We start from the raw sequence: 13,177 nt of genomic DNA, 5'->3' as shown, positions 1-13,177 counted from the left end.
CATGCACCATTATTCTCATAGACTCATGAACAGGGCTGTTAACCGACTCTAGTCATAATCCTTTAGCTTCTGTTTCACCTCATTGAACATTTAGTATTTAGCTTTTGCAGGCATCTGATTGGTCACCTGCATGCTGAGAAGCAACAGAACAAGCTCATCTCCATTTGTAGATCAGAACTGGCACATTTATAGTTCTTAGACCTTCTTCTTAGACCATAGCACTTATTCGAATTGAGATATACTCAATCTCTTAATGTGGAGCAGTACAGTAAGGGGCTTCTATGAAACAAACAGAAATGCAGGTAGTCACAAAATGATTAGTAAGCTTGTTCTTCAAAATTATCAGATAAGGACAAAATCAGGGAGCTCACAACTATCAATCAATTCAAGAATACATTTCACTGAGCATTTTATCTTACCACGATGAGCTGTACCAAGTTCCACTAAATGTTTCCAACCAAAGATTTTTCTCAAAGCTGCTGAGATCGGCTTTGAGCTAGGCTCCGTTGCTATGACTGACATCAGTTCTCATGGCGAGCTTTCTTGCATAACCACATGATCAGAGACCAGTCCGTGACAGTACAAACACACTGTGATTATGAAACTAATAAAATAATAACCTTTTAGCAGTTGTTCAAAAAACAAACATAGAAATCAATTCCGAAAGAGAATAAATCAAATGTCACAGAGTCTGATGTTATTGGTAGCGTATCAGCCAAAATTGTTTGGTGTCATATCAAATAATGAACAAAATGGATTTAAGTGGCTACATGGTAATCCAAGTGGGTTTATTATGGAGATTCCCAAACACACATGAAACCACAGCTGCGCACAAGACCTGCTGCTGCTTCCATCTGGTGACTCAAATAAAACACCAGAAAATAAATATCTGACACCTGTGCTACATCATAAAACAAAACTCAAAGCATAGGATATATAGTTTGTATTTAAATGCAGCGTTCCCACATGTGTACTGTGAGAAGAGCTGTACAGTCTCAGTTGAGATGCTGCAGCTTTTAAATGAGCAACAACTGGGCATGATAACATGACAAACATTAAATACAACTGTGTTTTTTGTCACTATTTTTTTAAAAGCAACTATAATAAACATAAAGGCTTTAATATTATGTAATACAGACAGATCTGATAGGTTGATTATAATGATTATGTTTTTGTTGATCCTACAATGCAATTGCTTATGGAGGTACGTGGGTACTGGTACGTTCACGTGATGATTGCAATCCCGACTAAAGCATTTTGTTGGGATTTTAAATCAAAGCCATCAAGTAGCAGAAGGCCATAGCAAGCAACAGCCCCCCATGAAATATAAATGCTCATAGATTAATAGGAAATGTTTAACTGATGCTATCTCTCTCTCTCTCTCTTTCTCTCTCTCTCTCTCTCTGAGGGTAAATCAAGACCCTGCTCCATGCTGCTCTTCCTCTTCCAGCTGCTCCTCCTTCCATGGCTCCTCTCCCTCCTGCTGCCTCCAGAGGCAGTAGATCATTTCCCCTGATGGAGGAGAAGATGAGGTTGGATGAAGCTGATAATGAAAATGAAAGAACTTGAACAACTCCAGTAGTCAACAATTTGAATCTTGACTACATATAGGACTGCTGACTCCAAGCATGAGTGATCCCTGTGAAACCACGTTGTTCCATGTGACCTAACGTATTAACTCCGCTCACGTTGTTTACAACACATCGAGGCAGGTGTCGACCCCTATCACCGACACTCTCTCGACATCTTTGTCTGTGTCTTCTACGTGTATGGCTCTGCTTTTTCACCCTCAGATATTCATTTTGATTTGTAATTTTTTTTAATTTTTCAATCTCTCTTGTTTTAGAAACTTCATCAACATACATATACACATACACATACACATACACATACACATACATATGCAGCCTCTCTGGAAAACTGCTCTGAACCCAACAGATCCAAAGGAGGAGGTGGGGGCGTGGAGGAGTGGATTGCTTTGGAGTCTTGATTTCCAGAACCAAAATTTAGGGTCAACTTACTTTCTGGCTGATGATGATGTGTAGACCAGGGCATCGCATAGCGGGATGTATTTACTGCCCATTTTATTCAATTCATTTATTCATTTTGCAAACAGAGAAAAACAGCATATTGTGAGGAATGAAAACACAATGCATGTTTCTCATTTGACTTTAATACAATATTACAGAGCAGATATAGACAAAAAGATAAAAGGGAAAATTAAGACAACAAGAGAGTCAAATATATTGGAATATTGGTTTTTGAAACTGTCTATGCTGTAAAAGGATTTATCCAATAAAACTGCACTTAAAGTCATATTCCCTCATCAATAGGTAAGTGTTGTCAAATGTCAGTTCCCAGTGTAACATGAAAAAAGAAAAGAAAAAAGCCAGCAGTCAAGAGTAAACAAATGCTATTTTTAAATATTTTCCAATGTCAAACATGCAGATCCAAACAAGGTGTTTTCCACCTCTGGCACATCCCACGTCTCACCATAAATGTACACAACATTATAGTGCCCTTTAAACAGTCATGTCATGGCCTTTAACTGTGATGTGTCCATGGGGAAATCACAAGGATCAAAGACTGCAAATTATAAAAATAAATCCCCCAAGATTTTACTCTAGATTTTAAATATAATTCAACTGAGTTTACATTCCAATCTGGAACATTTTGAAAGGTTAACACCAATGATGTTGATTCTGACCCAACAGCTTGTGAGTAAATACACAAATGCACTCACAAACACACATTCACCCACACCCACACACACACACGCTCACATAGAATATCGGTTAGCTTTGGGGAACTTGTGAGGGATTATCAACATCAAAGTCAATAGAAATGTCAGCCTGGCTATCTTTGGAAATGCCAGCAACCCTTTGCATATCCGCACCACGCAACCAATACTACGCACACACCCACACACACACACACTGGGACTGACATACACACACCTGCCCCTAGCAGAGGAGGTGATTAAAGCTGCTCCGGCGAGTGTGGCTTTTGATCTCTAAACATACTGGAAAGCACTTAAAGGCAAAGCCCAGTTAGGCAGCAGAAACAGATGACATCACACCCAATCAGGGTCTCCCATAGCACCTCGGGGCCCCTCCCTGCAGCAATATCAACTAGATTAACAGGATTAAGCAAATACGCCCAGCTCAGGTCGGCTCTCAGGCTGAATGTATCAGTAAAATCCAGGCATTTTCAGGTCATCTGAATAAGGGGCACGGACTATTAGTAGGTTACCCAGTCAGGAGGTTGAGGAAGGCTTCCAACAACCTCCTGACAGTATCAAGGAATGCTGGTTAATATCTATAAATATCTATATTGTTATTTTTAGTCAAATTGTGCACAAAAACATTATTCAGGCGTGTATGCCCATAGCACACTACCGGTAAAACTCTAAGAAGAGAAATTACAGGTTGTCAGAGGCTTCTCATTGCTTATGATTATCAACAGCTATTATTAGCAGTGGTTAGTTTCCTCAGCAGGATAATTGGTTAGTTCCTTGACATGGCTCTCTCTAAGTGAATGGAGAATTAGTTTGGAATGTTTCACTGATAGAAAATCCAAAACATTCAAATCAGTCGGTTTCCATGTAAACCTGCTGTAGTTTTGATGAATGCACGATTTTCCTGATGGTGCCACTATCCTCGTCCTCTGCACCATCAACTGTGGTTCCAGTTTCATCACACTTCCACTTCCTGGCTATCGTACCTTGACAACTGTTTGTAGAGCACCTTCTCTGTCTGTAGAGCACATGTGTTCTTTTTTAGTGTAAGATGACATGGATGGTAAGTGTAACAAGTTGTGGTAGCATGGTGTGTTGAAACAGCCCACACTTTACTGAGAGAGACCTGCTTCGAGCTCAATGCTGACACTGTGTATCCTCTGGTGACAATGAATCTCTTTACCAAACGTCATGGAAATCCCACCATTAGCTGTGGACATTGCCATCTCCAGATAAATGAGGCAAAGTTTGAGGAAACCTGTTTCGTATTTTATGGTACTTATGTGCACAGCCTGTCAACGGGCTAAAAGGATCCACCAGACCTCCTCATCTCCTCCCTGTTTGTTGACCTCTGACCTCTGACTCACTCGTCTCCATCCACAGACTGGTAACAGGAGACTGTGGAGTTTCTAACCTGGGACCGGCACTGCTCAGACCGACCAGCCCCAATACAACTCCATCAAACATCTCCCATGTTCCCCTGCAGCCGCCCTCTCAATTTGTCAACTAAATAAAAGAAGATAATATTTGATTATACAGATTATATGAATTTATAGATGCACTTATCAATACTTTTTACATGACAACAAATGGATTAATGGATGGAAAGGATTAATCAGTAAGAAAATCCCACAGAAAATGGCTCATACAGTTCCTCTAATCTTGATGGAGTGTATAAGTATCTTGGCTTTCCGCTCATTTTAGGGTTTTATGGACCTCTGTTATGCTTCAGTCTAATCAACGTTGTTTCCAGTGACAGAAAAACCCTCTCTACGACATCTACCAATCAGCAAACAGACAAAGTAAGTAGCTAGCTGGTGAACATATAGTGAACTCTCTCTCTCTCTAAAACACACACGCACACACAGTATTTTATCTAAATTGAATATGGTGATATCACACAGCAGCCCGTGTTGGAAAATCCTGGGGTCTTCTCTATGTGGCTGCTGTGAGATTTTTTTGGAGAATATAATTGAATCCAGGAAGCTGGGAAACCAAAATCCAACCAGAGTGGTTTAGAGTTCAAACAGGTTTACCATGACACTGCATGGAGCGGTGGCCCAGCTCCTCAGTTAATTAAAATGGACTACGAGAAATTGCTTTACAGTGGTGGTCATGGCAGGTTCAAGTACAGTCTAAATCATTAAAATCTCAGCGTCAGCATGTGGGTAGAGCAAGCACTATCAACAGTCCACATCCAGGAACCATTCAATGTGTTAAACAGAAGAAAGGCAGTGGAAAAGTGGATATAACATACATAATGTATTTTTAGCTGCATCAAAAACCCAAGCCCAAGTCTTCGAACGTGTGAGGAAATAGGATTAGATTCGTGCTTGTCAGCCTTCACTAAGTTCTTGATATTCCCAGTCACTCAGCGATGGGTTGTGAAGAGAGAGACAGAAACAGGGATAAGAAAAACGTTTACGTCAAACATGATTAGAAAAGAGATGATTGGCTGTGTTGGTCATTAATAGTGACTGGTGCAGCCGAAGACAGTGACAATCTTAGAAATCAACACAACCTTTTTTCTTTTTTTTTTAAAGGCCTAAATATATCGAGTTGGTTCTGAAGGTGGGGGCCATGGGGTCTTAAGAACGTGTTTATATCAAAACCTCATCAGTTTTAAGCGTGGAGTATAATAAAAGTTTTGGTTTGAGGATTTTTCTAAAAGAAGAATCAGTGGATCACAACATAAACATTCTGAGCAGTCACAACAGGAGTCCTGGCTTAAGGTTAGGTTAGGTAACATTTCAGAGTAACTATGACTGGAACAATAATTCTATAATTCAGGCAACGGAACCAGTCTTTTTCGTAAAAAACACATTCTAGAAATAAGAACATCGGTCCATTGCTTATTTGTTGTTCTCCTATCTTGATGTGCCATGTTTGTAGCTTATTAAATCATTTGCATAAAGGGATCTCATCACATTAGAACAGGGAATGAGAATTATTTCTATGAGGTGTAAACATGAAGCAATAATGCTCAGTTTTCTTCAGACATTATCATCTGCGTGGAATTGGAATGAGTTTTGGGGCTAACATTTTTTGTCATGGGGTTATTTCTCCTTGATGGTGGTAGTAGAAGGTACAATAAGCTCCAAAATGAAAAATTAAGAAAAAGTAAGTGTAAACATAATTGTAGTGATCATGGGCATTTTGAGAAAGTGGTTTTCTGCAGGAGAATCGTGGAATGTCTGGAAGAAAATATTTTATAGGCCTGAAGGCCTGACCGCAACAATGGAAAACGTATAGCTGCTTACCCCATGGGTGCTTTCAAAGTAAGCAACAGGCCTTGGTGAGTAGGAAGAATTCCACAGCCACAATTCAGAGTGGAAAGACTTCGAACGATCCCCCTAACCCTCAGGGCAGAGAAATATCAAATGAGCGGCTGTTAATGAGAGGAAATAGTGCTTGCTCAGATTGATTAAGACTTCCTTCTTTTTATAAATGGCCTGAAGTTGATATATGGGTAATTTGCTATTTGAGTGAGTGCGGAGATTTGGAAGAGGTATTTTGCCAATGGCCCTGAAGTTCTCGAGTTACAAGAGATGGATGAATGAGTTTCCTGTCATTGTGAAGAAACAGGGCCTCAGGCCTGTGCTCCAAAGATGGTTCACTTCACAGCACCAAAGATGGCAAAGGTCGGACCCACACAAACACATAATGCTCATACTCTAATGCAAGAGTTAATAAAAAAGAAGATAAATCAAAGAATTAAACCCTTGAATCACCTACACATGCAGGTTACGTTTGAGAGGTTTATGAGACCAGATTCACTACTCTGAACGTGTCTCATTGTTACGATGACTGATTAAAATTTTATTCACAATACTAAATCCATCCCTCAAGGGGAAATTGAAAGTGTAAGTTTTTTACAGAAAACCAAGATAGTTACTGGAAGTAACTCCAGTTCTATGAATATCTACAAGTCAGGGCGACCAATCACAGTTGCCCCCAAAAAACTGCTTCATTCGCTAAAGGGCTTTGATATTGGTTATCAATGGAAGGCAAAGTCCATAGGGATACATGTACTCCGAGCTGGACCACAGCCCTGACCCTTTAAAGCCAGCAATATAGAAAGTAAAAACAAAAAAAGGTCTAGTCCCAAATCTTGGGCGCCACCCACCTAAGGGCCATGAGATCCACCTGCTAGGCTAAGTGAAGATGACCCTTATGTGGTAATCCCAGACCACGGCCCATGCACTGTATGAGAAACAGCAATCATGCCTCTGAGGTACGAACCTTCAAAGATGGGAGAGGAGAACCAAATCCCAGCCAAACAGTTATCCACTGAAACACCCCTAAACAATGCAGACAAAGCCACACTCCCCTAGTGGAATATGCCCTGGGGGCCAATAGTTGGCTCGCATATCCAGTAAGCAATTTGCCAAGCAGACAGCTGAGCCCACTGGGTCCATGTGCCACAGCAAAGCATGAGAGTATGGTTTAAAGTGTGGAAGTTCCTCCTCTGTTCACAATTGTGAGGTGGAGGGAAAAATTGGTCAGTTAAGTCTTGGCCTTGATGATCTTGGGCTGAAGGGATGGATTAGTTTGCAGTTCCATTTCTCTGAATACAATGAAAGGCTTCAGCGTAAAGAAGTAGCCACATGAAGTGGATATCTTCCATAACTGCAGCCTTTGCAGAGCAACTTTCCCTCTGTTACACCACAAGTCAAAGGGACACACTGTCCAGGGAAACACAACAGATTTGTGCTTCTACCTTTATTTTAGATTGGGAAAAAGAGAGAATTAGTTGGCTGTCATCTGCCATGTGAGTGAATGAGCAGAGAGAGTTAGTGTATAGAGAAAATAGGAGGGGATCCAGGACGGAACCTTGAGGGAAGCCAGTCGTAAGTCGACAAGGTTTGACACAGATCCTCTCCAAGTTACCTGGTAGGTTGCACCATTGACACCGCTCTAGCGGTGTGAAGTTGCTCAGTGAGGACAAAGAGGGCATCCTCAGTTGAGTGGCCTGAACACACGCATGCACACACACACACGCACACACACACGCACACACACACACACACACACACACACACACACACACACACACACACCATGGCTCATTTTCAGTGTCTTGGAGCAATTGTTGTGAGGAATTGTTAAACCCCTTAATAAACTTTTTATTTAGGAAATGCCTGTGTGCACTCACAAAATAACAGATGAAAATCAACATAGTGTTCAGACAAAGGAGGCATTAAATATTTCGCAGAAGCTGAAGAATGGAAAATATCAGTATATAACTAAAAATTGAACAGGCTGTAGGTCTGGTGTGAAGCCGGCTGGCTCCCTCTGTGTTTTTCTCTTTCTTTTCTCTGGGCTGTGGCAGAGTTTCTCCTCACCAGAGTAAATGATGGCCTCATTTTCGACTAAGATTTTGAAGGAAAATCGGTCTGCCTTGTGATAGGTGGTTATATTACTGGAACAGCACCAATAAAGGCTGGCCTGGAATTCCACTCCTTGCTCTGTCTTCCTCTGAAGTCTCTCTTTCTTTCCTCTCTCGTGGCATAAAGAGGGGCTCAGCGGAAAGCACGTCCATCTCTAATAGAGAAGAAACAACTAAATAAATAGGTCTTTGTTTGCAGAAAATCACTGACTGCTATGTTAGCTATGATTTGAGATCCCCCATCCCCCTTGACAGCTGGTCTGTATAAATAAGAACAGTCACTTTGCAAATTGTTCACTTCCCAAGCCTGTGAAGGAGCTTCCAGCCGCACTCTGGCACAGTCTTCTGGTCAGGCTCTCACACACTCTTAATACACGCATAATCCATCTCCCTCCGTCCAACTTCTTCCTGCTAAGCCAAAAAATGATATCTGAGGGATAAAGCTTTGTGAAGGAGGCCGGCTCTGCCCTCCTCTCATCTCAGGCTGGTGCAGGATATTGGGCTGCATCCCCGTCTTGAAAGTTAATATAGTCCTTAATCATAGTCAAATTCCATTTACTAACTTTTTCGTACCAAATAGTATTTGCCGGGGTAGGTCCATTATCAAGCATAGAGGTTCATGCTCAATGTTTAAATATATGAGACACAGGCTAGAAATATTTGACTTCAAGAAATAATATGGCTACAACCTAAAATTAGGTTCACTAGTGCAATACCCATTCTATACATGCCTGTTTGGAATTGCATGTTTGTTTGGCCTGGTGATGCTGGTTGCAATTTTCTTTCTGAAACTATAAAAGTGACCTGCAGTAATTGAGCCATGGAAAGTAAAAGACCTGCTGCGGGACAGAATCCTGAAGCTGCACCACGACTTCTGCGCAAAGAGCTGTTCACCTGTTAATTCAAAGTTCAGTCAAGCTCAACTCAGTGCGCAAAACCACAAACTGGAGACTGCCAGCTGCCTACAGAGTACTGGTCGCCTACTTATTAGTTATTGTAGAATATAATTAGTTGATTGATTAATGACTGCTTCTTTAACATGCTCTGGAGCTACTTCAGAATTATTCCTTGTCATTAGTCAGTCCTCCTCAAACAGTTCTACACTATGCTGTCACTGTACGTTTTTGTACGGAGATTTATATAGTGCAAAGTGAAGTTAGAAAACGTTGTGTTCATTCTACCTGGTTATATCTGCTTTAAGCCTATCCAAGGCAATATAATCAAATCATTTGTACAATATATAAACCATTGTAGCTTTAGGAATACATTTTGTCCTGCTTTTAGGCCCATGTAATGCCTACCTCAAGCGATTGTTGGAAACTGTAGGAAACTCTGTAAGTCATTACTCTCCGTCAGTCATGTAGCGAAAACCACCAAATGTCATCCTTCAGTGGAAAACTGAGAGAACTCATCTGCAAGTCAGGTTTATTTTTGTAGATAATTTAAAGCCAGTCTTAACGTCCTCTACAGAGGACACAAAGTAGCTAGTTTTAATGTGATCAATAAATAAATACTTTACAACTCATAAAAGTGACAGTTATAATTATAGTATAAAAATGTTCGGTTAGCATTCCTGTGGAAGAACAGAATATATGTCAAATGATGAATCATTAGTATCATTAGGCCCTGCAGACATTAGAACTTACTAAACTCTATCACCTGAGTTAATATACTACACTAAAAACACTAAATATACAATATAAGACACAACTCAGTATCCACTAGATTACTGTTGGGAGACAACCCCACAAATTCTGTCATGCCTGTTACAGACAATGTTCATTCACCTGCATGTGGGTATAGTTTGCAACCTTATGTAAACTAATTAAGTGCATTTCTCCCTCGGGCAAAACACAGGTAAGTCGCCAATATTGAACATCTTAAAAACCATTCATGAGAATGACTCGAACACCAACACTTGGTCTGATCACTTTTCACAAACAAATTATATTCATAATCAGTGGTATATCCAAAAAGAAGATTCAGACATGACTGTTGATTCCCAGTAGCCTCAGCAGTTTGAGCTACTCTTTCACTTTACTGGGAGACATTTGCTGCTCTCATAATGTGTGAAATGCAGATGAGGTTAGTTGTGAGACCACGGGTAACAATCCTAGCATCTGTGTCTGTTACCGCCGTTCTCTAAAGGCAATCATGTGAAACAAACAGATTTGCTCTCAGTGCTGAACTATAAGTAATTAAGTTCCATCAACAATACTCATTTGATTGGATTGCAACTATATCTAACTAGGCCAATCTACATGGAACCATATGGGGGGAGGGGAATAGTCACGTTTCCAAACTAGACAGGTTGCATCCATTAGCCAATAAACACAGGAAACAGTTCTCATTCTATTCCAGACACCTGTGGAGGGTGTTAAGATGACACCAATAGAAAATCACGAAAAACAATAGTACAGAGTCATAAATGGCTCCAACACCATTTCCTGCTATTCTTCTATTTTGACCTTTTCTGTTGTTGTTTTCCTAAAATATTAAGCAAGGAAGTGAATTGACTGCTGTGAGATCACGTCTATGATTGCATACTCCATTTTGGGTATAAACATAGCTATGGAGTGAGTAATTTAGCAAGGTCTAACCCCCACCAGTGTAGTTCTCATTACCCCTGCCATAGCAGTGACTGTGCTGGCACAACCCCACCCCTGCTCTTCCCCTTTGGCAATACACACACACACACACACACGCACACATACACACACACATGCACACACACACACACGCGCACGCACACACACACACACACACACATACACACACACACACAGGGGTGTGGATATTTATACCCAGGTCTGTGTTTCCCATTAGGGCGGCTGTGCCTCAGCCCCACCACACAGTGCTTACATGAGGAAATGGAGCACTAGGTTCAATCTTCAACATTTATGCAACAACTGAAATCCTTCTGTGGTGTGAAGGATAAAAGACGTTATTTTCACATACTTCATAGCACAAAAGCGCAGATGAACAGAATTGTATTGTTCAATGAAAAAAGGAGGATCATGCAATTGAATTTGAATACTAGGTAAATCAAAAAACATTTTGGCAAATATGAAATATTATATTTAATATACCACTCTAAATCAATATCATTAGATAATCCCATTGCTCACACTGACTGACACTGTTTAAATAAACTCACAAAAAGGCAAATAAGCTTTCTGCTTGTTTCAGGACCCAGAATGATGAAAAGCACTTAACTATTCTCATAATAACGATTTACTCACAAACTGTTGTGTGTTCTGTGCGGAACACAGAGTGGAGGCAAGTTCCCAAGATTTAAACTCAAAAGCTCTTAAATGGAAAGGATGAATCAACACTAGTAGCAGAGAAAACAAGTCTGCATTTGGGTTTATCTTAATTGTATTCTAATCATATGTGAACACGAGGCATGCAACCCTTGTCTTTCAGTGCATTGGAAGGAAGGGAAAGAGATAAAAGGGGGAACAGGTGATAGGCAATGATCTGACTTGTGCTGCATAGTCTGTGACATATGTGGGTGTATGAGTGAGAGGCAGCCTAAGAAGTATATAAAACAACAGATCTACAGATGGAGACAGTGAGGTGGAGTTCACAGCATCAGGCAGCATGGTGTCAGCTCATTTGCCAAGAAGCTGCTGCCGTAGCAGCGATGCGGCGGCAGCACACAGCTGACCTTGAGGCAGCTTGAGATTCAACAATGAGGAGTAAAATTCAAATCTCTTGGGGGGTGAAAAAGAACAGTGGGGGTCCGCTTTCCTTAGGTCTGCTGTTCTTATTTATAGCTCATTCCACTCAATGTCAGGAGTACCCACATGTGTTCAAAAGATCTGTTTCATGTATAAATAGGCAACATACATAAAAAAGAGTCTGGCGAGTTGCAGTAATAAAATCTTAAAGTATCATACCCATTTTGATTATGTTTTATTGTTTGCAGCAAATAAAGTATATTTACCTTATTCTGAAAGATATCCAAGCATTATTTTAACATGCAAACGCTTTCAATTTTCATGAGGTTATTACCTTATTGAAGTTTATTTAGTGGTGAAAACTTCTGAGATATTTATATTTCTATGTATATACATAATCCAAGATATAATCCGAGGTAGTCTTGTTTAGCACTAGAGGGGTGATTTCTCCTTGTCCTGACTAAAAGATTTGTTTGCCCATCAGCAGTGGAGGACATTTCTGACATGAAAAAACAAAAACCTGTGTAAACCCTGTGTATCCCAAAAAAGAAATAAATATTGAGTGTACTTATTGCTTTAAATCTTCAATCATATATTTTTTGAATACATTCTCCTCCTGTTTTATAGTCTAAATGATTCAGATTCATAATTTCTATTTGAGTGTGCTTTGGTTTCGGCTCCTCTCCCTGACTGACTGAGGATTGTTCCACATTCTTCTCCTTGTATACTGAGTTATGCATGGCAGCTGCTGATTGGACCAAGGACTGACGGCACCCACTTGAAAAGGAAATCTACTGATGGCAGCTTCCCTTCACTTTCTTCCTGACTCCCATCCAGAACCATGCTGAGCTGTTCTGCCACGAGGCGACCTACTGATCAAATTATAGAAAATGTCTTCTAAATGCAGCTCCAGTTTATGTTGTGGAGGCGGGTGAGATTCTTTTATTTTATTTCACTTTTTCCCTTGTGGTTTAGTGTTGCAAATGGTTTTTTGTTTGGTGTTTTGGCCACGGTCACCCTGATGTCTATTTCTAACCTGAATGATCAATAAATCAGTTTTTTTAGGGCGGATGTTTGCTGTGGTACTGGTCGTCCCTGGGAATGGGTAAAAAGGAAGTCGTTTTTTAATGCTCGCGTTTTCCACATGTTGAGCTTGACAGTTGTCTCACAGTTTCCTCTGCATGGACAGATACTCTCACAGAGGACTCTAGAAGAAACACTGTACTTCCAATGGCCTCTGTCTGCTCTCAAAACAGCTTGTTCTTTATGTCATGGATTCAGCAAGATGTTGGAAACTTTCTTCTGAGATTCTGTTCCATATCAATATGACTGCAGTGGTGCTCTACTGAATTCATATCTTGTGACTGT

The sequence above is a fragment of the Platichthys flesus genome, chromosome 11 (genome assembly GCF_949316205.1).
Source record: "Platichthys flesus chromosome 11, fPlaFle2.1, whole genome shotgun sequence".
NCBI lineage: Eukaryota > Metazoa > Chordata > Actinopteri > Pleuronectiformes > Pleuronectidae > Platichthys > Platichthys flesus.
The sequence above is the reverse complement of the archived record's forward strand: the minus strand, read 5'-3'. Positions refer to the sequence as shown.